General features: G+C 44.2%; 1 protein-coding gene across 4 annotated transcripts in view; it reads right to left on the reverse strand.

Moving 5' to 3' along the window:
- STRBP (spermatid perinuclear RNA binding protein) overlaps positions 1–27,693 on the reverse strand; it is a 192,335-nt gene that overhangs the window by 159,252 nt on the left and 5,390 nt on the right. Inside the window, exon 1 of one of the 4 annotated variants that reach the window (XM_075324111.1) lies at positions 24,733–24,820. The exons of 2 other annotated variants lie outside the window; for them this stretch is intronic. The gene's annotated coding sequence lies outside the window, so the exon portion shown is untranslated. Of the gene's footprint in view, positions 1–21,785; positions 21,887–24,732; positions 24,821–27,693 lie in introns of those variants that run through there. One more of the 4 variants, XM_075324112.1, reaches the window with a different exon arrangement.

Raw genomic sequence — 27,693 nt, forward strand, 5'->3', positions numbered from 1 at the left:
TGATTGATAAAAAGTTTTTCTTATTCTTTATTGAAGTATTAAAAGCAAAAAGGAGAGCGAAGATTGGAAACATACATTAAAGCATGGGTGCTCTTAACGGGTTTCGGACTTTAAATAAAAACAAACTAAGTCCTTAGTCATTTTCATCAATAAGGAATTTGTGCTGGATCCTTCCCTTCCATTTTGCTGTAGCTTTCTGCCTATGCACAGTGTACACAGAAAGCTGCTAATCAGTGGTGTAAGAGGGGTTATAGAGAGCTCAGTAGTCTGAGCACAAGTAGATCTGCAGCAGAGAAAACAGTGATTGTATCAAGATTACAGCAAGTAGCTCAGTAAGTGACAGCACCGGAATCGTGGTCTCTTGTCTCTACAGCATGCTGCCCTCAGATGGGGGGGGGGGGGGGGGGGGCAAAAACCTGGTGACAGATTCCCTTTAATCTCTGTTTGGGAGAATTGCATATCAAGATGATCCGAAAAGAGAGGAATTAGTCAGAGGTTACATTTTATCTTTTAAAGCTATAGGTCCTATTCAGACTTGTCACTGCAAAAACTGGAGCTGTTATCCTTCTATAGGGCATCAGAAATAAGTAATAAATATATATATAAAAAAAAAAAAGTTTCTCAAAAATTGAGTTTTGTGTTTTTTGATACTTATTGTTGCCAGCCTAAGGCACACCTGTGCAATAGTCATGCTGCCTAATCAGCATCTTGATATGTCACACCTGTGAGGTGGATGGATTATCTCAGTAAAGGCGAAGTTCTCACTAAGGCTTGTTTCATATGTCAGTAAAAAACAGACGTTCTTTACTGACGTGTACAGCACACGGTGGTTGTCCATGTGGAATCCGTGATTTCACATAGAGATAAACTCACCTGTCCCGTTCCTGCGGTCCATGGTGCTGAACTCCTCGGCTCTGCAGCATCCGCCCACCGCTCTCTGCAGCGTCCGCCCACCGCAACTACTTCCGGGTCTGCTCTGGCTGCATTCATGAATATGCATGAGCCGGGCAGGAAGCTGCAGAGAGCGGAGGCTGCACAGAGCGTCGCTGGAGAAGGGGAGTTGAAAATGTTTTGTTTTTTTTATTTTCAATGTCCGTTTTTTCTGGTACGTGTTTCCCGGATCACACCCTAGTGTGGTCTGTGGGACATCAGTGATGCCAGAAAAAAAGCGGACATGTCTCCGTGCGGCAATCACAGACACGCGTGTACGCTGCATGGAGACACGGTCATTGAAAAATCACTGATGTGTGAGCAGACCCATTTATTATAATGGGTCTGCGTATGTCCGTGAGTCTGGTACATATAAAAACTAGCACATATGTTCCAGAATCACTGTCGTCTGAAAGAGGCCTTAGTGAGCTCTTCTCTTTTGCCAAAATAATACATCCACCTCACAGGTGCGAGATATCAAGATCCTGATTAGGCAGCATGACTATTGCACAGGTGTGCCTTAGGTTGGCCATAAATGTATTAAATAATTAAAAAAAAAAATAAAAAAAAGGAAAAAAAGAAAGCCACGCAAACCAAATATGATTTTTAATATATATATATATATATATATATATATATATATATATTATATTATATATATTATATATATAATATATTAAATATATATATATAATATATTATATATAATATATTATATATATAATATATTATATATATATATATATATATATATATATAATATATTATATATATATTATATATATATATATATATGTTAATTATATATATATATATATTATATATATAATATATAATATATCAGTCTATAAAGTTGAAAACCTGTACATGTGAAAAAAGAAAAAAAAAATATTTTTTTTTATATGGTTATCGAAACTGAATATGTATGCGGTGATGATTAGTATTGCAGGAGTTATCTACTTGTCTGAATGTGACACAGCAGCTAATTGGTGGTGGAGATGTTCCTGGGATTTCTTGCTGGGAGCATCGCATTATCCACAATCTGGACACAGAGCGATGCACACGGCTGCTGCAGAGAGCGGGGATGGTGACAAATGAAGAGAAACTCTGGGCTAGAACCAAGGACAGTTCCTCTGAAAGGCACGTGGATTGCTATGAGTTTGGTTTTTTTTAGTATTTTGGAGGTTTGTTTTTTTTTGCAGAATACAATTTCTGGGTTTGCAAAAGAATTAGGGCTTTAAATAAAAAAAAACAAAAAACTGCTTTTTTCCTTGCATCCTATAGAGATGCTTATGTAAAAATATACCATATTCATAGAGTATGAAAAAGAGGAAAAAACCGACACTGATCCCACAGGTTTGTGCCAAAAATGTGAAAGAAAAGCAAACAAAAAATCCTGCATTTATTAGTGCACTCAGACTTTTTATATCACAGGGAAAATGCACATTGCACAAAGCTTGGATGAAAGCACGGTCTTATTCTCTTCATCCCCACAAGATACTACAGCTTGTGGTGCACATAGCAATGTACTATGTCTTGGAACAGTTCAGATTCTCGCTCTTGTAACTTGCCCCCCCCCCTTTTTTTTCTTCTTTTAATAGATTCTTCAGCCAGCACTATAGGTGCTGGTACTTCCTCCGCCCCCCCTCCCCAACATGCATTGCCCCTGCCACTGTCCAATACCTTATATGGAGAGAAGGTATGCACACCAGTGACTATGTAAGGGGATATATGAAAAGGAGAAACTGCTGTGTGAATACTGACATGAAAAATCCAATAGCTATATGCAAGAATGAAAATATGAAAAAATGGAACCTGCATTACTGCCATGAACATATGAATAAAGAGAAATTTAGCTACTGAATTGATCAATGCAACAGAGCCCAACTGTCCAATACCTGGTTGCCCCAACTGAAAAGCTTCCTCTCTGTAATGCCGCTGTGCAGTTCTGCTTTACTGATTGACCATTTAGCCCACTATCTATCAAGTCTAAAATTATAGTAACTGTTTAAAGGGAATCTGATACCAGATTATGCCACCCAATCTCAGCAGCATAAATGTAGAAAAAGAGACCTGATTCCAGCGATGTGTCACTTACTGGTCTTCTTGATGTAGTTTGATAAATTCACTGTTTAATTAGCATAAGATTATCCACTAGAGGACTCGTAAACTTGCTGCAGTGGAGTCCTGCATATTCATGAGCTCTGAATAACCCCGCTCCCATCACTGATTGCCAGCTTTCTGCCTATGCAGTGTACACGGAAAACTACCAATCAGTGGTGTAGGCGGGGTTATACAGATCTCAGCCCTCAGAGAACAGCTAGATCTGCAGCAGTTTGAGACTGGTGATTTTACTAACTATAGTGGTGCCAAAGTGTTCAGGAGTGCCCCTAATGCCCCCAAATGGGTCCAACCTTCCAAGTTATTGGGTCCCACAAGCCTCTGGGGTCTGTCACACAGTGAAAGTGGGATCTTGCGTTTTCCAATAACCCAGCGCTGTCCCGTACTTTAAGTGGTTACTGAATGGTAACGTCATTAGAGCGGTTACCTTTCAGTACATGACCCCGCTCTTTCAGTACATAAACAGCTATGCAGGGTTGGGTAATCTGCATGCCAGGATCCTACAACCTAGAACTTTAGGTTGGCCTTAGTTGAGATATGGATCTTATATGGGGAACATTAGGGACACATATAAGCACTTATATTTAATAAAGTCATCAGTCTGGGGCAACCCTTTAAAGGGAATCGGTCAGCAGGTTTTTGCTATGTAATGTGACACCACCATGTTTGTAGGGGCAGAGATCCTAACTCCTGCAACGTATCCCTTAGTTTATTGGGTGCGGCAAAGCCTTGTATAACCCCGCCAACATCACTGATTGGCAGCTTTCCCTGTGTCTACTGTATATTGACAAAATGCTGCCAATCAGTGCTGGGGGTGTGGTTGGACTAGGACACAGGCCACCTAGTCAAGGAGTGATAACCTCCTGCTGATAAAACACTGATTTGAGTTAAACATTGAAACAACACAGAGCCTAGTAAGTGACAAATTGCTGGAATCAGGGTCTCAGCCCTACATCATGCTACATCGCAAAAACCTGCTGACATATATATCTCTATCTATCTATCTATCTATCTATCTATCTATATATATATATATATATATATATATATAAAAGACAGTCCCAGATAGGTGATCTTTCAGAAATTTAAAGGGGTTATCTTGGCCTTTAACATGGTCTTAGGATAAGTCATCAATGTCTGATGGGTGGGTGTGTGACAGCTGTTCCCAAAGCTTATGGCGGCCAGAACTGCACAGCACGGCGCCATCAATTGTATAGTGGCCGCGGTCGGTACTGCATATCCGCCCCCCCTATTTGAATGAATAAGTGGCAGATGTCCAATACCCGGGTTCGGCCACTATCCCGTCCACAGTCATTCCGGCCAGCGGTGTCATCAATGTTAAAATCCCAGACAAGCCTTTCAAGCTTCATAGGGAACTATTTAATTATTGGTGGGATCACATTGAGGGGGCAGTGGCACTTTTGAGTCTATCTTTTACATCTCCAAAGCCAAAAGAAATCATTAAAAATGCTTCATTTAGCAAAGCAGAAAAAGAATGACTGGATTAAAGATGGCAACAAGATCAGGAATAGAAAGGAGAAAAAAAAAAAAAGCCCCAGTGAAGGAAATCTGACAACTGCTAGACAGTAACCCAGCGCAAGAGGATTACCGGAGACCGTCAGGACGCTGGTGACTGGAGCGCTGCTCGGGCTCGTCTGCTTTCTTCCCTGCGCCTAAATAGTTCAAGTAATTTATCTTGCAACAACCAATTAATCAAATCAGCACAAGCCGGTTTAATTCTGTGTTCGAGCAATATGGTTATACAGATTAATGCGATTTCTTCAAGAGCAAAGAAGGTCAAATATACTGCAGTGTGCAAACAATGGCGGATGTGATCAGAGCGGATACCTGGGAGGCAGGAATACGGGAATACTAGACCGATAAAGTATATACTTTAAGGCCATGTGCCCACGAGAGATCGTACCTGCGGACATTTCTGCAGGTTCACGCAGCAGCTCCCCGGAATCCGCAGCTATCCATTGCTGCGGTATATCTGCGGAGTTGTTGCGGTAAACCTGCGGAAACAGTGCGGAATTCCCGCCCTTTATCTCCATAGTGGAGAGGCGGGAATTCCGCAGATGATTCCGCATGAATAATGGACATTCAGTTCCGTGCGGCTGCGGGAAATCCACAGCATTGATACAGCACTCCCCAAATCCCATAGGATAACATGGGGAGTGTCTGTACTTGTGTAAACCTGCGGATCTATCTGGAAAATGTAGAAAATCCACAGCAAAAGCCAGTTACTTTCTCCCGTGGGCACATAGCCTATGAGGGGAAAGAAAAAAATATTTTATATACACACATACACACACACACACACACACACACACACACACACACACACACACACCCCTTTACATATATAAATATGTAGCGCCCCTGAAGCCATCAGGGAGCTACAAGGTACTACATCCCCACCAGGGTGCAGGGCCTACCCCTGAGGGCCCCGGAAGACCAGTGACGCTCACACACAAAAACTCCAGGTCATCCCAGTTTTCCCCAACAATCCCCCATAGAATGGTACAGGGCTAGGTTCAGACCACTGGATGGCCACCTAGAGGTGGAGCCAATACAGCCCACTAGTTGACCAGGTGGGAGGGGCGGACTGAGGACAGAACAGTCAGATGGTCTGAGGGAATTGAAGAGTGAAGGTGGACAGGAGGAGACGTACTGACACGGGGTTGACAGTAACCTGGTGCCCAGGAGGGTAGTTGCTGGTGGAGTACTCCCAGAACTACGCACCAACAAGGTACAGGACCCTAGGTCAGCCAGAGGCTCCAGGCAGGCCTGTTAACACCTGCACAGCAAGGGGACCATCAAGGACCTCGCTGACCCTAAAAATCTGAGACTCAGTAGCAAAGAGAGCCGGGAACAGGACCAGAGACTCCAACCCCACAGGGTTCACGCTACCGTCGTACGGACAGCAGTGGAAAGAACCAGATGGGGACCCCCAGTTGCTCTACGCCACGGGGACCCACCAGCCAGAGACAGGTGCAGGGTAAGAAGGCACCAGATTACTAACCGGCACTGGGACAAAGGGGAACTGGAAATTAAACCAGCCGGCCTCAGGTGACCACTTACCACCAGCAAAAGTGAGTAAAGATCAGTTGCACTGAACCCTTTGTGTGGACTATTTTCTTCCGACACCCGTTACATCACCTACCCTCTGGGGCCCGTCCCTGCTTGCCGAGGGTCTAACATCCAGGCTGCCATTAACACCAGCCCCAGTAGTGGACATTGTGCAGCGGCGGCTTCATCTACATAGCCGCAACACTGCAAGTGTCGTCACGTGTGAACACTAATCTAATCCCCTGTAAATATATCCCCTTTACAAAAAGGGCCCAGGGTTCGGGACCAGGCAACTGCCACCACCATGACACCCTCCAGATGTACACCGCCCGGGACAGAGTACCCTATAACCCTGGGCACGACAAATACACATTTAAAAAGACCTATATATACCTCAAAGCCCCAACCTTGCTCCATATTAGTAGTTCCTAGTAGTCGAACGACCACTTAAAGGGGGGATACGTCAGTAGGATCAGCCCTCCTAGGCCGTCTATTTGGGCATGTAGGTCATAGGAAGCTGAATCAAATGATACCTTGATGCCTGTGAACTAATGTCTTATTAAATGGTTTTATTAATGTGTAAATGAGTTAGATCTATGGGTCGGACATAGATCTCCCTCCAGAGATGATTATAAATGAAAGGAGGAGTTACCAGTGTGGGACAAGTAGATTAGGAGAGCAGACTGTCAGTCATTACATGTCTCGCACTGATAACACCCCTTGTTGTCAGGGAGATCTATGTCCGGCCCATAGATCTTAACAGCTCCTATGACCTATAGTGCATGCCCATATAGACGGCTTAGGAGGGGGTAAGCCTACCACCTAACTAGGGGCAAGCAGCGTTTTACAGTACCACCAATGTGAATAAAATTACTAAAATCCATGCACAAGTTGCACACTGTACTTTTTCCCCTTGCAGGTTTTAACCAAATTATGTTTGGTTTTTTTCTAACCTGCAGCATATCGATTTTCGGCTTTTCTGCAGCATTTTTCACCCAAATGAAAGGGGGGGATAATTTAAAAAACACACACCCAGTTTGTCCTTATCGTGAGCACTTTGGTTTCTCATTGCATTTAAACACTTATCGGTCCTGCGTTTTAGAATCCCTTTTATTGGGTATACAAGAGACAAAAGCGCAATGGGGTCTTATCTGCGACATAGGTGAAAGGGGATCCAAACCAAAGACTTGGGTTGAGCGAGACAACCACGGCATGATAATGGCTGCGGCAGCCCAGAGGCTTAAAGGGTTAAAAACTGCACTGCCGTTGTAGGAATATCAAAGTCAAATCCTGGAAAAGTGATTAATTCGATGCACTTCAGGCTCCTACTGAAATATCCACTCTGAAAAGCGTCGAATTAATCACTTTTCTAGGATTTGACTTTGTGCTGCCATTGTAAAAAGATCAAAATGAAATACTGGGAAAGAGATTTATTCTACGCGTTTCGGAGTGGGCACTCCAGTAGGAGCCCGAAACGTGTTGAGTCACTTTTTAAGGATTTGACTTTGTGCCACTATTGTAGACACATTAAAGTCAAATCCTGTGAAAGTGATTTATTTGACGCGTTTTGGACTTAAAGAGTGTCCATTCCGAAACGCGTAGAATAAATCTATTTCCCAGGATTTGACTTTGATCTTTTTACAAAGGCAGCACAAAGTCAATCCTGGGAAAGATTCATTCTACGCGTTTGAGTGGACACTCCAGTAGGAACCCAACACATGTCAAATCACTTTCCCAGGATTTGACTTTAAACTTTCTACAATGGTGGCACAAAGTCAAATCCTGCTAAAGTGATTAATTTGACGCGTTTTGAGCTCCTCAAGGAGTATCCACTCCGAAACGCGTCAAATAATTATTTCCCAGGATTTGACTTTGATCTTTTTACAATGACGGCACAAAGTCAAATCCTAGGAAAGTGATTTGACGCGTAGAGTGGATACTCCAGTAGGAGCCTGAAACGCGTTGAATAAATCGCTTTCCCAGGATTTGACTTTAATCTTAGACAGCAGTGCGGTTTTTAACCCTTTCATTCCATTATCTATAGAATCCCTTTTATATAGGTGTGGGATTAAAAGCCCGATAAGACATAATGCAGGGGAAATTGGGGCACATTTTCTTCTCATGTTGAAACGCAGCCATAGGCAAGAGAATTGAGATGCGTTTCAGCATTATATACTGGTACAAGTGGAGGATTGCAGCCGTCCAGCATCTGTATTTTAAGATCTCCCATCATTTTGCGATGTCAGAGTTCAGGGAAGACTAAGGCGCCCGATAAAACACACTACTTTTCAATAGGATGTGTAATCGTATAGCATGTCCGTGTAAATGGCGCTAATAAAACCACGATCCGATCCTGTTAAGAGAAATGCAGAAAATTCCCCAAATCACCAGCGACATTAGGTCTATAAGCTGTTATCTGTCGGCTCGATGCAGCTCGTTCTTCTCTTGTTGGCTTACAAAAGTGACAGTAGAAAACGGGCTCGATTACAGCTCCCGCAGGGTCTGTCAAAAAGTTTTACCGATGCTACATTTTACCCTCTCACACGGATCAGAAGGAAAGGAGATTGTGATAGTCCTGCCTGTCTTTAAAGTGGACCGATGGCTTCTCAGATAAAACCGCAAGTCACACGTCTTCACTCTGTATAAGGCGACATTCAAGAGACCATAGTGCTCGGACTGGCCACGTTTCAGGTTGGGAACATTGCCGTCCTCTCTGTCTGATTGATACGGTCGTCTGAATGCCCACAAGTGTTCAATAAAATGTTCTGCAGAATCTTGGGACGTTGTCCAAGAGGTACCAATTGGTCAGGAGGGGACTAATCCTGAACGAAATGGAGCCTTGTGATAAGATAAGGGGTTAAATTTGTAAAGGGAGGACATAGCTGCACCTAAAAAGGTAAATCTGCTAGCACAGGACACTACTGCTTGTAAAGGAGCATGTGGTAGGTTGGGAACTCCTGATCAAAATAACTTCTTGTGAACAAATTGTCTCTCCAGGACAGGAGACAAACTCTAGTGCAGCGCCACCTATTGGAAGTAGCGATCCGATATTACTGTGAACAGTTAAGCAAAGTAAAGATGAAGTGATCTCTAAAAAGGTATAAAATATGACAGATTTCCTTTGTATTTTATGGTTCTGCTTTTAACTTTATCTAGGAGGCCGCATGGCTCATTAAATACAGAATATAGTGTAGGACCCCCCTATTGAGATTTGCCGTGACGTTGGCAGGGGTGGCTCAAAGAATTGATCAATTATTTGCTAAAAATCTCATTTATATTACAGTACAGTTGGAATAAATCTGTGAATTTGCACTTTTTATATGATGCATGCCATTTACAGATCGTGCTGGCTCCCTTCTCTCTTTGTACTTTAGGGGAAAAGTAAATACATTTAATCTTTGTCATGTTATAAACAAAAATTAGACGATGCAAAAGTTGTGCACCTTTAGAGATTTGACTGCTCCGATAACTTTGACCAAGGTTTCAGACCTTAAGTAGCCTGTTAGGGTTCTGGCTTGCTCACTATCATTGTTAGGAGAGGCCAGGTGATGCACATTTCACAGCTTTATAAAAACCCAGCCTCCTCTAACCTTGTGCCAAAAAAACATCAGCCATGGGTTCTTCTAAGCAGCTGCCTAGCACTCTGAAAATGGTGGCGGGCCACAAAGCAGGACAATGCTATAAGAAGTTAGCCAAGTGTTTTCAAGTTGCCTTTTCCTCAGATCAAAATGTAATTAAGAAATGGCAGGTAACAGGAACAGTGGAGGTCAAGATAAGGTCTGGAAGACCAAGCAAAATTTCTGTGAGAGCTGCTGGTAGGATTGCTAGAGAGGCGAATTACAACTCCTGCATGACTGCAAAAGACCTTAAGGAAGATTTAACAGACTCAGGAGTTGTGGTACATTGTTCTACTGTTCAGAGACACCTGCACAAATATGACCTTTGTGCATTCCTATCAGAAGAAAACCTCTCCGGCATCCTCTCACCACAAAATTCAGCGTCAAAAGTATGCAAAAGAACATCTAAACAAGCCTGATGCATTTTGGAAACAAGTTCTGTGGACCAATTAGGTTACAACAGAACAATGATCAAAAAGGTATGTGTGGGGAGAAAAAAAGGGCAGAAAATTTCAGGCAAGGACTATCTTGCCAACCATTAAGCATGGGGGTGGATCAACCATGCTTTAGGGTTATGTTGTAGCCAAGTGGCAAGGGGAACTTTTCACAGGTACAGGGAAGTCAACACATTTTTGATGCAAACTTAACCATCTGTAAACAAGAAAAAAAAGTAAAGTAAAAAATGTAGCAGAGCTGGATGCGTCGTGGGACGTCGTTTGGATTACATCAGACCTGGGTGTTTTAGGGGTTAATAAACTGAGAGGGTTTTTTTGTCTTTTATTTCAAATAAAGGATTTTTGTGTTTGTGTTTATTTACTTTCACTACAGTTTAGTGATGAGGGGGTGTATCAGACGCCTGCCATCAGTAAGCTAGGACTTAGTGGCAGCTATGGGCTGCTGCCATTAACTCCTTATTACCCCGATTGCCACTGCATCAGGGCAATCAGGATGAGCTGGGAAAAGTCCCAAAACTGTCGCATCTAATGGATGCAGCAATTCTGGGCGGCTGCTGGCTGATATTTTTAGGCTTAGGGGGCTCCCAATACCGTGAGTCTCCCCAGCCTGAGAATACCAGCCACCAGCTGTGAGACTTTATCTTGGCTGGTTATCAAAATTGGGGGAACTGCACGCCTTTTGTTTGTTGTTTTGTTTTTGTTTTTTTAAATTAGCCGCATACTGTCTCAGCAGCAGAACCTCACCCCACAAGTTTGTCATGACCACATTTTTTGCTTAAAAAAATGTATTTTCCTATTTTCCTCCTCTAAAACCAGGGTGCGTCTTATAGTACAAAAAATACGGTAGGTGGTTTTCCTCATGGATTCATCTCTCCCTTTTGGACCCAGCAGGCGCTCGCCTTCCACCCAGCTGATCATCAGTATTCTCTTGGTGCTTAAATACCCATCCTTCCTTGGACTGGTGCTGGTGATATTTTCAGCTCATTCAACCCTAGGTTGCAAGTAGGTGGCTTGTACTCATTTGTGGTATCATTGCTGAAAACTTTGTTGAACTTCTGCCTGAGTCATCTATAGATAAGTAGTTCATGCATTTTCCCCCGTGTGTCCTCCTTGTGTCATCTACAGTGTTTGGTGGGGTTGACGAAGAGCTCATCCCATCCATTCCCTATTTAGGGCCCAGCACTAGGGATACCTAGGGTCAGGTATCCGGCTTGGCGCAGAGGTGCAGAACCTATCTAGGATGGTGAGGGACCCCAGGGACCAGTGGTAGGCTTGGTCAGGGGTCACCATCTCCCCTTCCTTAGACACAGGGTTTCCCTTCCCCGATTAGCTTGGTACTTCCCCGTACTTAGCATGACAGCAGTCTTTCCTATGAAGCTGTCTCGTCAGTCCGTGCATTGCAGTTCGATCGCTGACTGATTTTTATGGGTGTCTGAATACGCCATTAAAATCTATGGTGGAAACCCCCCCCCCCTAAAACTCCAAATAAAATTAAAAATTGTGCATCCAGAGAAATGACTGCGTGCCGCTGTTACCAACGAAATCTGCATCAGTCAAGACTGAAGGGATTCTCGGCCTTTTAGTCGTTGCCGTTACAGGCAGGTCAGAACAGGACAAGGGAGCAGATTAGTTATTGTTAATGTTCAGGGTCGGCCCCGGCAGAAAAACCTGGTAAATTGAAACTGCACCCAGGAGGCCCGCTTTAAAAATGGCTGCTCCATTCTGTGCAGACAGCTAATAACTTGTTAACCCTTACTGACACATACACACAAAGGACACATCAATAAAAAGGGCCAAGAAACAAGCGCCAGAAAACAAAGCACAAAAACGGACATTATTGTTTCTTTTCAATGCCGGTTACCTATTGAGTAAATAATAAGACAACAACCTAAAAATCCGGCACCGAAGCTCCAACGCTTTCCGATTCCAAGCGCAATATTTATTCACTTTCCCGAGAACAAACACAATCAACCAACGATCAAAGGAAATCCAATGCGGACACTGACTTCACAGCGCGGACCCTACCGCGATCTCATGCAGCCCACCCATGTCTAACGTCATACTTTGAGGTTTCAATAAAATCAGTGTTTTATCAGCAGAAGATTATCACTACAAGACTAGTCTCATGACGACTAGTCCTCCCTACTCTATAACCCCGCCCCCACCACTAAAAAGCTGCCAATCAGTGGTGTGGGCGGAGTTATGCAGAGCAGTGCTAGATCGGCAGCAGTGAAAATTGTATCAAAGTGAAAGGAAGCAGCAAAGCAAGTGACATCACTGGAATCAGCCTCTCAGCCCCTACATCAGAGGTCCCCAACCTTTCTAACCTGGAGAGCCACATTCACCTCTGAGAGATGGACGTGAGCCACATCCAGTAGTGACACTCAGACCCCATTACCAGTATAAAGACGGCCAGAAATCATACCAAGGTAGTATACAGAGATCCAGGGGTTCCTAAGTTACCCCCATTTAGATATGCTCACAAACAGAACCATCTAGAGACCCCATCTTCATAGCTTGAACTGGTGCCTATGCTCCAAGCTGGGAGACAGCCACGAGCCACACATGGACCTGCAAGCCACAGGATGGGGATCCCTGCCCTACATCATGCTGCTGTCAGATTACATAAAAAAAAAAAAAAACCTGCTGACAGATTCCCTTTAAAGGGAACCTGCAATGTCCAATATGCACCAAGAACCATGAGCAGTTCTGGGTGTATATTGCTATTCCCTGTCTAACCTTCCTGTATACACTAGCATAGATAAAGAGATCTATAGAAAAAGTATTACTAAACTGTTATCGTATGCTAATGAGGGACTAGTCCCCTGGGCGTTGTTTCCCCTAGCTAGTCGTCCCCATTAGCATGTTAGTACACCCCTGTGGGCGTGCGATCATGCTGATGAATGTGCAGCATCAGAGGATGATCTCACTCACCTCTCCGCCGCCATCGCGTCCAACGCTGGATTTCGGCTCAGTACGTATAACCCCGGAGTTTCGGTCATGCGCACTACTTCAGTTTGAAGCCAGGATGCATATATCCGGCTTCATAGTGCACATGACCTAAACTCCGGGGTCATGCGCTCTGAGCCGAAATCCAGCGTCAGGCGACGATGGTAGCGGAGAGGTGAGTGATGATCATCCTGTGACACTGCGCATTAGTTAGTGTGATCGCACGCCCACAGGGGTGTACTAACATGCTGATGGGGACGACTAGCTAGGGAAGAAACATCCTTGGGAATAGTCCCAGGCGTCATTAGCATACGGTAAAAGAGCTTTAGAAATACTTTTTCTATAGATCCCTTTATCTATGCTAGCAGGGACGGTTAGGCAGAGATTAGCAATATACACCCAGAACTGCTCGTGGTACCGGGTGCATACTGCACCTGACAGGTTCCCTTTAAGCACACCATGAATAAACGCACTGAGGATTTGCAGCGCTGGGGTCCTGGGTTCAAATCCCACCAAGAACAACATCTGCAAGGAGTCTGTACGTACGTGGGTTTCCTCCAATGTCCCGCCACACTCCAAAAACACAACATAACCTAGGAAGCTGGATTTGATCATGTACATTGTAAAACGATGTATAAAAACGGATGTGCCACAAACTAAAAAATGAAAACAAAATGGTGCATGGATTGTATATGGATGACTGTTGTCAGTTTTCTAGATGAAACTTGGATGAGATATATATATATATATATATATATAATCTATATGCCGCCCCCGTGTCAGCAGCCGGGCTGCTCTGATCCGGATCCACGGTCGCTCGAGGGGTCTGTCGTGCGGCGACTTGAATAAAAGGGGGGTATTTACAGGGGATAGTGTTTAAAGTTCGTGACGCCAACCAAAGTTCTGGACACCGCTACCGCTGAGGGGAGCACATTTGGGTCCTGTTTTTGCTGGTGTTGCCTGTTGATCTGTGACCTTTCCCTTGGCACAATGTTCTCTTCTTAGTTGGCCCCTATAGCTTGAAACTAATTGGGTCCCGCTCCCCAGTGTGGCTAACTGAGGGAGCTTGCTCTCAGGGTTCACGCTTTGTATTTTCTGGACCGTTTTAGTGGAAAGTCCTATCCCCCTCGTTGCGCTAGTACCCAGATTTTGGAGCGGGTGGAGAGCGGATCTTGAAGGCTCCGTCCTCGTCGGGGCAATTGTCAGGTTGCCTGACGCTACTTCCTGACCCAGGGTCCACGTACCTTTGTCGTGCCCTGGTCCCTGCCCGGTGATTGTACAAGGCCGCCGGCTGTCCTCCTCGACAATACCGTGCGCCTTGTCACGATCCCCTGTGACCGGGGGTTCAGCTCCTACTAGGCCCAGGCCACCGTCTGCTACCTAGTAACTCCAAGGAGCCCGGCTTCTGACCTCCTCTCACTTCCTGTCTCTGGCTCTCACTGACTCCTAACCTCCCCTTAACCAACCCCCAAGTGGGTGACCCTATTCCACTCAGGCCGTCCACTGGTGTGTCTGGTGGGTGTGGTGCAGAGCGTTGCTAGGATTTTAATTAGCTACTGTTGGCAACACCGTTGGTTAGGGAACAATAACTAAGGAGTAGGTGGATATTGCACAGAAGGGCAGATTGCACAATTCCCTGTGACGACCTGATATACAGCATGTATGTGTGACACCCTGGCCTATCTATCTATCTATATATATTGATTGATGTGAGCTTAGCTCTCAATAGTTTGAACCATGCGGTGGAGGAACATTAGAGGAGATGCTGACCAACATGGCTACATGTGGGATGGATTACATCGCAAATCACAGTCGCGGCTTGAGAAAATCTGTTTTGTTTTTTACATTGTAAAATAAATCAGTGATACGCTCTGCACAAAGAATGGATAGGTTGCAAATAGTATAAGCCAACATCTGCCGAGAAAATATCCTCAGCATACTTAATGGGAACCTGTCAGGTCCAATATGCATGAAGAGCCACGAGCAGTTCTGGGTGTATATGTGGCGCCCTGGACTAGCCAGGTCGTCACAGGTACTACAACACAACACCCCCCACCCCGAGATAGGCACATCAGTGAGACACAAATCCTTGTTGCCTTCCTCCAGGGGCTGATGTCCACACCAGGTGGGGTGGAGCCAGGCGGTTGGCCCCACCCACTGAGTTCATAGGCCTGGAGGCGGGAGAAGGAGGTCAGTTAAGCTCGGGCAGAGCTTGAGTGGAGTTGAGTTAGGGAAGTGGTAGTAGAGGAGCAAAACTGACCGTGTCCGGGTACGTGGCCCGGGCACCGATAGCAAGGTTGGCAGACGGTGGTGGCCGTCTGCAGGAGAGGCAGATCAACGCGGAACCATAGGACCGGGGACGGGCGGTGGTACCGAACCGGGGAGCAAAGTGAAGCCAGCACAAACCGGCAGGGCCTGCGGACCCCGACCAGGCTTGGAGTCGCCGTTAAACAGGTCAAATCCGTTAGCGACCGGAACCCCAGGGGTTTCCAAACAGCCAAGACCCGATTGAAGGCAACCGTTCAAACAGCAAAAGGGAAATACAGCTACCGCCACAGCTAGAGTTTCCAGGGCCAGAGCCTGCGGGCAAAAGGGCTCCTCCGGCATATATCCACGCTGGGGAGCGGGTTACCGGTGGGAAGCCATCGGGACCGAACACACACAAAAGGTGCAGGGAAAGGCAGCCACCACCAACCGTCCGGGAGAAGCCACAGCAGCCGGCTGCGGGACCCGTCCATCCAGCCGTTTGTTTTACCAGAGACTGTGTCTCCATTTGAGGCTGAGTGAGTACTCCTGTGCTGACTGGCACCGCGCTGTGCAGTCCAAGCAACCCTGCAACTTGCCAGCCCTGCTTCCCCGTCACCTCAACCGGGCCCCGGGACCACCAACCCCCCTACCCACGGAGGGGGGAAAACATCTCAGCTGCTCCCTAACAACGCTCCCAGGATCCCTGTCACCAGCAGCGGTGGTGCCCACCTTCACCACAACCCATGGGTGGCGTCACGGACCAAATCCCCAAACCGAACTACCCCCCCTTTTCACTCACGGGCGAGGAGCGCCGCTCGAGTCCCCGGATCCGGCCCACCGCTCGAGCCACCGAGTGCCAGCGAGAGCGCGGCAGCGACGGCTCCCTCCCCGCCCACGACATATATTGCTAATCCCTGCCTAACTGTGCCTGTATACACTAGCATAGATAAAGAGATCAATAGAAAAAGTATTTCTAAAGATCTTTTATGATATGGTAATGAGCTTGGGGACTTGTCCACTGGGCACTAGTTCCCCTGGCCAGTCACCTCTCATTAGCATGTTAGTACACCCCTGTGGGCGTCCTATTATGCTAATGAATACGCAGCGTCACCAGATGATCTCACTTACCTCTCCGCCGCCATCACCACCCGACAGTGGATTTCGACTCAGTGCACATGACCCTGGGTCATGCGCACTACTTCAGTTTGAAGCCAGGACACATTTACCCAGCTTCATAGTGCGCATGACCCAAACTCTGGGGTCATGCGCACTGAGCCGAAATCCCCCATCAGTCGCAATGGCAGCGAAGAGGTGAGAGATCATCCTCTGATGTTGCACATTTATTAGCATAATAGCACACCCTAACATGCTAATAAGGCCGACTAACCAGGGGAACTAACGCCCAGGGGACTAGTCCCCACACTCATTACCATATCATAAAAGATCTTTAGAAATACTTTTTCTATAGATCTCTTTATCTATGCTAGTGTATACAGGGATGGTTAGGCAGGGATTAGCAATAAGCACCCAGAACTGCTTGTGATTCTGGGTGCATATCAGACCTGACAGGTTCCCTTTAACTGGGGCTGGTCTAGGTGTAAATCCGTGCAGAAAATATGCTGCAAAGACATCACGAGTGCAATCCGCACTGTGGGGGAAATGTATCAGGAGGACACAATGGTTTCCAATGGTTTTGTCCATGATCAGTCGGCAACTTGTTTTTGGCACACGATTTGGAGAGTTCTGGGTCTCCCCTCGATGGTGGGACCGATCTCTGAGGAGCGTGAGAAGTATTAGGTGCCAACAAAACGAACATTAGACAAACACTCAAAGTGGTAAAGATTTGAAAACACAAAAAATAGAAAGTTGCAAGGCTTTACATAAAGACAACAAACCTCTGCAGTGCTCCCGCCCGGCAGTCAGTTAAAAAACGACTGACCGCGACGCAGCGGATGCAACGCAGCATCATCAGTCACAATCCGTCACTAAGGCTATGTGCGCACTAGAAATGTGAAGTTTCTCAAGAAAATTTCTTGAGAAACTTCTGGGAGTGAAAGATTTCCGGACCTCCGGAAAAAATCCGCACCAAATCCGCATGCGGATTTGACGCGGATTTGCCGCGGAATTGCCGCGATTTGCCCGCGGGTGGTTCCCTGCGGATTTTTGCAGGCTGTACTGCCGAAATCCGCAGGGTACCTGCGGAAATAATGGACATGTTCATTTTCTCAAGAAAGTTTCTCGAGAAATTCTTCAAGGAAATTTCTTGAGAAAAATCCGCACCAGTGCGCACAGCTTTTTTTTTTACCATAGAATTTGCTGGGAAATGGCTGCACAAAGATTGCAGACATTTCTCAAGAAATTTCTGCGGCAAATCCGCGGGTAAAACGCACTAGTGCGCACAAAGCCTAATAGAAGCCTATGGGGAAAAACAGGATTCCTGCAAAATATTTTGCAGGATAACGTAATTCCTCAAGGCTATGGATTGTGACTGATGCAAAACAACAGAAGTGTGAACTTAGCCTAAAAAAAGCAATTGTAAAGACCAGGAATATATTACATGAGCTGGAAGCAACTGCTGGTATCAACTACTTCAGAGGTTATGTATCCAACATCGGATCAGAAATCAGCCGAGTGCCACCGGTACCACACAGGCTTTCTGGAGGGTCACAGAAGAAAACATTAGCAGAGATCCAACCTTCAGCCACTTGGCATCTGACCGGCACATCTGCCTTCCTGCAGTCTTAAAGTATCATTTAACTTCAAGCAATAACCTAAGATATTCTGGGTTTAAGCATTAATTCCCCAATATCAAGTTACCATCTGAACGAATCAATCGAGCCATGTGAGCAGAGCGAGCGATAGCAGCAGAGGACAGCCTCGTGTTACTCCAGTGGAAAAAAAAAAAGCATCGTAATGGGAAATCGCTATTTATACAACTTCCGGATGGAGTTCAGAATTCATAAGACAGTTATTTGGTTATCAGAAGATCGGCAACAGAATGCATTCTAATGTATTATATATACGGCTTAAAAAAAAAAACCAAAGAAACTGTCACTTTGAACAGTGTATGGACCACGCTTAGGAGTTCAGTGGGCGGTCCTACTAGTGATGTACAGCGAGGGCGTGTAACTATATCTATCTGCTCAACTATTACTATGCAAAAACAGCTAAGACCCTTTTGAGCACCAACTGTGATAAACATGGAAAGACAAGCAGGAATTGCTCACCTAAACCACAACCACTGAAAAAGTGTGAACACAGTGGCTGCAGACCCTGGGTAATCCATGGCAAGAAATGGATGGTAGGGGTTAACATCCACGCTGCCGTGGAAGAAGATCCTAAAGTGATCTCATTCAACGTGTTTCGGCTTAGAAACTCCATGAGGATAATCACAATTACATTTCCCAAACTCAAATGGCCTTCAGAGGAGGGAGGTTATTATCCTGATGGAGTTTCCACTCCGAAATGCGTTGAATAAAACCACTTTTTAGGATCTCCTTCCACTTCCTCCATGGCAGTGCGAATGTTAACCCCTACCATCCATTGCTAACAAACATTTTCTTGGCAGATGTGTCAGGTTCCTTACAATACACACTCATAACATGTACAAGACACATTGCCAACAAGCGTCACCTGAAGACACGAGTAAAGCACCATGGAATGAATGCAGCTATAAAAATACGTAATATATTTTAATTTTTTTCATGATTTTTTTTATTTTTATTAGATAATACTAATAAAATACTGTACAAAAATAATAGATTACCTATTATATAAATATATATACACGGTATAATATACGTAATATATTTGGTTTTTTTACAATATTTAATTTATTTTTAGTATTCGATAATAAAATGCTAAAAATAAAATATTGTAAAAAAAATACTAAAATATCTTACGTATTATATACGGTAGATATCTATATAATGAAATACATAATATATTTAGTATTTTTATACTATTTTATTTTTAGTATTAAATACTAAAAATAAAATTGTAAAAAAATTATATCACATACATTATATAGATCATATTATCTATATAATATACGTAATATTTTAGTTTTAAAATTTTATTTTTAGTATTAAATACTAAAAATATTGTAAAAAAAAAACTTTACAATATTTTTTTAGTAATGGATAACAAAATGTTAAAAATAAATTATATACTGTAAAAAAATTCAACATGAAACATATTTTATATAGATATCTATATAATAAAATACATAATATAGTTTAGAATTTTTTACACTTATTTTTAGTATTAGACAATAAAGTACTAAAAATAAATATAAATATATATATATATATATATATGAAAAAAATATAAATACTAAAATATGTCATGTATATATGGATACCATTACCTATATAATAAAATACTATATGTTAGTATTTTTTCTTTCAAGATTTTATTTTTAGCATTAAATAAAAATAATAAAAATATTGTAAAAAACACATTTGTTATTTAACAATATTTTTATTTTTAGTACTTTATCTAATACAAAATATAAAATATTGTAATAATTATAGAAAATACTAATATATATTAGTATTTTGCATAATTTTTACAATATTTTATATTTTGTATTAGATAAAATACTAAAAATAAAAATAGTTATCTAATACAAAATATAAAATATTGTAAAAATTATACAATATACTAATATATATTATATATATTATATATTAGTATTTTGTATAATTTTTACAATATTTAATATTTTATTTTTAGTATTAGGTAAAATACTAAAAATAAGAAATTTAAAATATTACGTTTTATTATATAGAATAAAATTGAAATAGTAAAAAATACTACTAATACTAATATTAATTAAAAATACTAACATTGCAATATATAGTAAAAAATACTAAAATTGAAAAAAAATACAAAAGACAAAAATAAATAAAAATAAAAGTAATACACACACACACACACACACTAGACATACGACAAAAGTATTGTCAAACCAATAAATAAATATGCAATTAATAGAAGTCAATGAAACATCTGGAAAGAAAAAATAAATGCACAGAAGCAACTTGGTAAAAGAAAACGCTTGTACATAAGGCTAAGTTCACATTTCCGTTGATTTGTATCAGTCACATGCGTCGCTTGACGCATGTGACTGATGCGCTGTTCAACGCTGTACAACGGATGACAAAGAACAGAATTCTTTGTCGGATTCCGTTGTGTGCGGGGGGCGGAGTTCTGGGGCAGAGCCGAGCGGGGGGCGGGGCCAGGCGCTGAGGATGTCAGTGGAAGTGCTGCGGTCTGCATGGCTGGGGACAGGTGAGTGTATGTGTGAGTGAGTGAGTGTGTGTATGTATGTATGTATGTATGTATGTATGTATGTGTGTATGTATGTGTGTGCACATGCAAAGTGCGGGAGGGGGCGGAGCCGAGCGGGGGGCGGGGCCAGGCGCTGAGGATGTCAGTAGAAGTGCTGCGGTCTGCATGGCTGGGGACAGGTGAGTGTATGTGTGAGTGAGTGAGTGTGTGTATGTATGTATGTGTGTATGTATGTGTGTGCACATGCAAAGTGCGGGAGGGGGCGGAGCCGAGCGGGGGGCGGGGCCAGGCGCTGAGGATGTCAGTGGAAGTGCTGCGGTCTGCATGGCTGGGGACAGGTGAGTGTATGTGTGAGTGAGTGTGTGTATGTGCATGTATGTATGTATGTATGTATGTGTGTGTGTGCACATGCAAAGTGCGGGAGGGGGCGGAGCCGAGCAGGGGGCGGGGCCAGACGAGGGTGTCAGTGCTTGTCTGCATGGCTGGGGACAGGTGTGTGTGTGTGTGTGTGTGTGTGTGTGTGTGTGTGTGTACATACATGTGCGGAGTGCGGGAGGGGGCGGGGCCGAGCGGGGAGGTGTCGGCCTCCCTGCACACGTAACCAGCCTAAATATCGGGTAACAGCAAAGCACCCGATGTTTACCTTGGTTACCCGATATTTACCTTGGTTACGGGCCTACACCGCTTAGCGCTGGCTCCTTGCACCGTAACCAGGGTAAATATCGGGTAACCAACCAAAGCTGGTGACGTGTGCAGGGAGCCAGAGAGCATGCGCAGCGAAATCCGACGGATCTCGCTGCTCAAAAAACGTTACATGCTGCGTTCCTCCCGCCCGGCGGTCAGTCGTTCCACGACTGATCAGTCGGGCGGACGGTGCAACGCAGCATCATCAGTCACAATCCGCTGCTCATACAAGTCTATGGGAGCAGCGGAATCCGCTAAACGGATTCCGCTGTTTACAAGAGCAGCGGATTGTGACTGATAGATTTTAGCGGAAATGTGAACTTAGCCTAAACAGTGCTGTTGTTGGCAGCTGCACAAGGAGAATCCAGCGCACGGGGAGGCTTCTATGTACTGGATGCAATTGCAGATCACTTACAGTAAATGTGTCAATCATCCGGAGCATCTTAAGCTGCTCAGAGCCAGCAAAATGTACAACATCAAGACGTCTCGGTGAAGTTTGGTCAGATGTAAGAGAAGTGAAGTGGTGACTGCCAGATGAAGCGACTCCTGTCCCACAGAAGCAGGTTATCTAACATCCTCATTATGCACATCCTTGGCACACGGATCAATGGTGCCGAGCCCCGTCCAATAACGCCCTTCGCCATAAACCAGTATCGGCAGGTTATGCTATGGGTTAAAGGCACCAATAAAGAGCTGCTGGCATCTGAAGTGTCACTCCCTCCCATTGTGACCCAAGATGGCTCAGCATCCCCGCAGGTCAGCATCCCTTACATACACTCATCTGTAATTGGATTATAACAAATAGCTAAAAAAAATTCAAAAGCGTATAAAAAAGGTATAATTCAGCAGCCTCTGCAGCTTCATATGATTACAGAATTTCTGGGCTACATTGACCACACAATGGCCACATTATACGGCTTAATAAGAAAACTGGCAGTGTGGCTGCAGCTCCTTAAATTGCTGTCTGTATTCTGACCCCCAGGAGCGGTGGAGGAGCCGTCCTCTGCTCCCAGAGATTCACATCTCTGGGGAGAAGGACGTCTTCTTAGAAAGTAAATAACAGCCTCAAGAGCACCGGGGTGTTTAACACAGACATCAATAGGTGCAGATCAGGCAAAACCACAAGCATGCATCTGAAGCAGTGGAAACAGGCGGGATACAAAGTCTCAGGGATAAAGAGATAAGGAAGAACTCTGACAGGACTGGAAATGACGGAAAAACAGGTAAGACTAAGAAAACCAGTTATAAAAAAAAAAAAAAAAAAAAAAAAAAAAAGACGACACTGATTGTGGATCGGTTATTACTTCATTACATATGAAAAGAAGGATCAGAGAGCGGCTCATTCCAAACCCAAACTTACAAAACCGCCTGGATCAGTCACCCTCTCACCTCCGCTGTCAGCAGCAAGACATCCCAAAGGTGCATGCACAGTCTGCACGACATGTCCCCACAGAGAGGTATACACGTCTAGTATGATGCATGACCAAAGGAGCATGTGCACACGTTTACTAGAAAGTATGCCCACAGGAGCGTGCACACACCGGTATTACACAGTATACCCACAAGAGCGTGCACACTGGTATTACACAGTATACCCACAAGAGCGTGCACACTGGTATTACACAGTATACCCACAAGAGCGTGCACACTGGTATTACACAGTATACCCACAGGAGCGTGCACACTGGTATTACACAGTATACCCACAAGAGCGTGCACACTGGTATTACACAGTATACCCACAAGAGCGTGCACACTGGTATTACACAGTATACCCACAAGAGCGTGCACACTGGTATTACACAGTATACCCACAAGAGCGTGCACACTGGTATTACACAGTATACCCACAAGAGCGTGCACACTGGTATTACACAGTATACCCACAGGAGCGTGCACACGTTTACTAGAAAGTATACCCACAAGAGCGTGCACACTGGTATTACACAGTATACCCACAGGAGCGTGCACACGTTTACTAGAAAGTAGACCCACAGGAGCGTGCACACACCGGTATTACACAGTATACCGACAGGAGCGTACACACACACACACACACACACACACACACCGGTATTACACAGTATACCCACAGGAGTGTGTACACCAGTATTACACAGTATACCCACAGGAGCGTGTACACCGGTATTACACAGTATACCCACAGGGGCGTGCACACCAGTATTAGAAAGTATGCTTACAAGAGCGTGCACATGTTTATTAGAAAGTATACCCCCAGGAGCGTGCACGTTAAGTACAAAGTATGCTCACAGGAGCATGCACACATTTATTACAAAGTATACCTACAAAAAGGGAATACATAAATAATATGAAGTAGTGCCAGAGATGCGTGTTCACATTTATCACAAACTATGCGCAGAGGAGCACGCGTTTAGTATGACTGCCCAGTACACCAGGAGCGGGCACACGGGTAACATCATACACAAGTAGCATGCATAACTTCAAAGATGACGAGTGATATCACAGACCGCCAACACCAGGAGCAGACACAGGTCAGTCCCGCAAATGTAACGGGAGGAAAAGATACAAATAGAGGGAAATATTTACAAACAACTAAACAGTGCAACAATATACACAGACAGACAACACATGTATATACCACACAAGGAGACACCCCACACAGACACACAAATGTACCATACACACACACACACAGATAGACGTACCATACACACACAGACAAATCTACCACACACACACACAGACAGACACCCCCCACACAGACAAATGTACCATATACACACAGACACCCCACAGGCACAGAGACAACCCACATCCACATGCCCACAGGCACCACACACAAAACAGATGTACCATACACACATGTACCCCCCAAATACATACACAACACACACAGAGACGCACCCCCCCACACACGGAGGTACCCCCCTCATACACAGACATACTACACACAGGGGAAACACACACACACACACACACCCCCCAGAGACAGCCCACACACGTACCCTCTCACACAAGTACCACCACCACATACACAGAAGTATCTCTCACACACACACACACAAATGTACCACCCACGTACAGGGCACCCACAGATCACACACACACACAAGCACACCCACCACACATGTACACACAGAAGTATCACACACACACACCCAGAGGCACCTTACACACCCCCACACAAGTACCAGCACCACACACACTGACACAGACGTACAATCCCCCCAACACACACACACGTACCCCCCCCACACACACAGACAAGGAGCACAGCAGAAAATAATCCTCGTGTACCCGGAGCAGGAGATGTAACCATTGGCTGATCTGGCATCACACATAATTGGTTTCCATCACACGCACATCCACAGAGCAGGTACCTGGGCTTCATTTTCCATTCATCCTCGCAGTTCCTCCCAGCACAGCCTGTCCCGCAGCAGCAACGTGAGAACTGACTGGAGTCTGAGGGACACCATCTGGCGGGGCTGCTGGGGGGGGGCAGCGCGCATGTGCAGGAGCCAGAACAAATCCCTATTCATCAAGAGGTGCTCAAAAGAAGGAGCCCAAGCAAACAAGTCTGGACCATGGAGGGCCGAGCACTCACCACAATGGCACTGGAGGGCTGCTATTTACAGGACCCGGGATCAGCTCCACATTTCTGCAGTGTCGGTGCTGCACACACAGCAAACTACAGCTCAAAGACACAGATTTCAGTGTATATCATTAGCAGCCATGACAACATTATCCAACAGCAACAAAAAAAAAAGTGTGCAAACACCAGAGACCATAGGAACCAAAGAGGAGCACAGAAGTGGGTGGGATGAATGGATGGAGATGGCTTGTTATCCATTTCTTATGTCGCCAATATGTGCTGAAGCGATGTACAAAAACTACATTCACACTAGGGCTCACAATCTACTTTCTCTATTTTGGATACACAGAGTCAATTTAATAGGAAGTCAATTAACCTCTTAGTATATTTTTGGAACATAGGAGGAAAACCATGCAAATTTCACGCAGATGTCACCCTCAGTCTGACCCAGCACCCAAAGCAAGGAGACCGTATGCACAATGTCACTACTATCAGGGTGGATGCAATGTTATACAGCATTGCCAAAAATTAATAGACCACTGCAAAATTGTCAGTTTTTCTGATTTTTTTCTTTATATTTTTAAGTAAAATGTAAATTGTTATTTTATGCTATAAACTACTGACATAGTCTCCAAATTTCCAAGCAATACATTTTGTATTTATTTTCTGAAAATGAGAAATGGTCAAAACAAAACAACGCACAGTGCTTTCACACCTCAAATAATGCAAAGAAAACAAGGTCATAATCATTTAGAAACAATAGTAATAATGTTTTCTCAGGAAGATTCAGAAATCAATATTTTGTGGAATAACCATGATTTTTAATCCCAGCTTTCATGCGTCTTGGCTGCTTTCCACCAGTCTATCACACTGCTTTCGGGTGACCTTATGCCACTCCTGGTGCAAAAATGTAAGCAGTTCTTTGTTTGATGACTTGTGACTATCCATCTTCCTCTTGATTATATTCCAGAGGTTTTCAATGGGGTTCAGGTCTGGAGATTGGGCTGGCCATGACAGGGATTTGATGTGGTGATCCTTCATCCACACATAAATGACCTAGCTGTGTGGCATGGTGCATTGTCCTGCTGGAAAAACAGTCCTCCGAGTTGGGGAACATTGCCTGAGCAGAAGGAAGCAACTGTTTTTTCATGATAACCTTGAATACGGCTCGATTTATACGTCCTTCGCAAAGATTAACCTGCCCAATTCCAGCCTTGCTGAAGCATCCCCAGATCATCACCGATCCGCCACCAAATTTCACAGTGGGTGCAAGACACTGTGGCTTGTACGCCTCTCCAGGTCTCCGTCTAACCATTAGATGACCAGGTGTTGGGCAAAGCTGAAAATTAGACTCATCAGAGAAGATTACCTTACTCTAGAAATTGGGCAAATTAAACTTTGCTAAGGATGTATAAATCAAGCCGCATACAAGGTTATCCTGGAAAAACAGTTGCTTCCTTCTGCTCAGGCAATGTTCCCCAACTCTGAGGACTGGTTTTTCCATCAGGACAATGCGCCATGCCACACACCTAGGTCAATCAATGTGTGGATGAAGGACCACCACATCAAAACCCTGTCATCGCCAGCTCAATCTCCAGACCTGAAACCCATTGAAAACCTCTGGAATGTAATCAAGAGGAAGATGGATAGTCACAAGCCATCAAACAAAGAAGAACTGCTTACATTTTTGCACCAGGAGTGGCATAAGGTCACCCAAAAGCAGTGTAAAAGACTGGCATACCAAGACGCATGAAAGCTGTGATTAAAAATCATGGTTATTCCACAAAATATTGATTTCTGAATATTCCTGAGTTTAAACATTATTAGTATTGTTTCTAAATGATTATGAACTTGTTTTCTTTGCATCATTTGAGGTATGAAAGCAATGCAGTGTTTTGTTATTTTGACCATTTCTCATTTTCAGGAAATAAATACAGAATTTATTGCTTGGAAATTCAGAGACGTTGTCAGTGGTTTATAGAATAAAAGAACAATTTACATTTTACTCAGAAATATAAAGAGAAAAGTCAGAAAAACTGACAATTTTGCAGTGGTCTCTTAATTTTCGCCAGAGCTGTATATATTACCCCGTCTTGGGTATTATAGCGGTTTTACAATGCAGGACAAGTCTCAGCAAGTATCCTTGAGAATCACAAAACACCATGCAGCACAATTATTTGCCAGAGAATCAGTGATCTGTATTCTGGAGAAGAGAATATGCTCAAAATTTGCAAAGTTATAAATTTAGGATGATTTCTGCAAATTTGTAGCACTGAGAAGATTGAACGGGAGTAGTGATGAGCGGACTCGAAGATAACCGGGACCGGCGAGATCCCGGTGATCCGGTTTGGGGTCGGATTCAGATCCCCATATAAGTCTATGGGGACCAGAAATGGCAATTAAAAATGGTGGTAGAATGGATAGGGATATGGGAGCAAACGTGCTATACTAACCGAGGCACTGGGGTGGCTGTACAGTGATTTAGTGGCCTCTCATTCAGGTCCTGGGCCGCTCATCCATATGCTCCGCCCACTAGCCATCCTGGCATCTGTGATTGGTTGCAGTCAGACGTGCCCCCAGCCTATGTGACAGCGTCTAGCAAAGGGAGATAATTAAGTCCTGCACCGCTGCACATTACCTGCAGTAACGTCTGCGGTATCGCCTGTGCCCGAGTCCGGGTGGAGAGCCTTGAAAGTCCAACAATCCAGAAGCGGGGTGCTCGTCATAGAACAAAATCCATGGATAAAGG

Source organism: Anomaloglossus baeobatrachus, chromosome 9, assembly GCF_048569485.1.
Source record: "Anomaloglossus baeobatrachus isolate aAnoBae1 chromosome 9, aAnoBae1.hap1, whole genome shotgun sequence".
NCBI classification, from domain to species: domain Eukaryota; kingdom Metazoa; phylum Chordata; class Amphibia; order Anura; family Aromobatidae; genus Anomaloglossus; species Anomaloglossus baeobatrachus.